This window comes from Cervus elaphus, chromosome 16 (assembly GCF_910594005.1).
Source record: "Cervus elaphus chromosome 16, mCerEla1.1, whole genome shotgun sequence".
Taxonomy (NCBI): Eukaryota; Metazoa; Chordata; class Mammalia; order Artiodactyla; family Cervidae; genus Cervus; species Cervus elaphus.
The window spans coordinates 39,094,320-39,095,595 of record NC_057830.1 but is presented as its reverse complement, the minus strand read 5'-3'; the positions used below and the strand labels follow the sequence as shown (position 1 = coordinate 39,095,595).

General features: G+C 39.4%; 1 non-coding gene across 1 annotated transcript; it reads right to left on the bottom strand.

Annotated features, from left to right (window-relative positions):
* LOC122673103 lies at positions 1–83 on the bottom strand. The gene has a single exon (XR_006334593.1).
* Positions 84–1,276: the final 1,193 nt, after the last annotated feature.

The window sequence follows — 1,276 nt, the reverse complement described above, 5'->3', positions numbered from 1 at the left end:
CGGTCTCAGTCCGTTCTCAGAACACGCTCCATCACCTAGTTCCCAGAACTCAGATTGCGCAGTGGTCACGTCATCATCGACCATGGAATTTCTCAGTCCTTCCTTTGTTCTGCAAACGAGCGGGCCAGCAGTGTTGTTCGGTTAGGGCTTTTCGCAGGTTAATTTTCTCTCTCTCTCTCTTGCTATCCCACAGTTTAAGTTGCTATCTCAGGATAGCTCCCTCCAATTGCCGTCAGGGCATTCGGGCCTGGTCCTTACCCTAAGCAATGCCGCCCGCTTCTCTCCATTCAGTCCCCACTTGCTGGTGGTGGACGTGAGCGTCTGGGGTACTTTTCTGCTGGTAGTTGCTTTTAGGCATGTAATCTGTGGGTTTTATTTATTTTTCCTCCTCTGAGATTCAAAAACTTCCCCCAGACCCACCAGTAAGAGGGTTTCCTGGTGTTTAAAAACTGCCTCTATTAAGACTCTCTTCATGGGGCGGGTCTCCATCCCTAACTCTTTTGTCTCTCTTTTTATCTTTTATATTTTGTCCTACCTCCTTTTGAAGACAGTGGGCTGCTTTTCTGGGTACCTGATGTCCTCTGCTAGCGATCAGAAGTTGTTTTGTGGAGTTTGCTCAGCGTTCAAATGTTCTTTCAGTGAATTTGTAGGGGAGAAAGTGGTCTCCCCGTCCTATTCCTCCACCATCTTGTACTTTCATCCATACTCTTTTTTTTAAATAAAATTTTAAAAATGTATTGTGGTAAGAACATTTGACATAACGTCTGTCCTCTTGACAGATATTTAAATGTACAATAAAATAGTTATCTATTAATATAAGTATAATATTATATAGCAGCTCTCTATTTTTATTCATCTTTCAAAATGGAAATTTCATACCTATTGATTAGCAATTTGCCATTCCCCATCCACCCCTAGTACCTGGCAACCACAATTTTGTGCTTTCCTTCCATAAGTTTGCCTATTTTATATACCTCATATAGATGGAATCATGCAATATTTGTCCTTCTGTGATTCATTTATTTTATTTAACATAATTTCCTCCAAATTCACCCATGCTATTGCCTATGACAGGATTTCCTTCCTTTTTAAAGATTAAGTAATATTCCATTGTATGTATATACCTTATTTTTAAAAATTCATTCATTTATTAATGGGCATTTGCATTGTTTCACATTTTGGGTATTATGAAGCATCCTGCAATGAACAAGGAATTGCAGATAACTCTTTGAGATCCTGATTTCACTTCTTTTGTATAAATATCCAGAGATGGAAG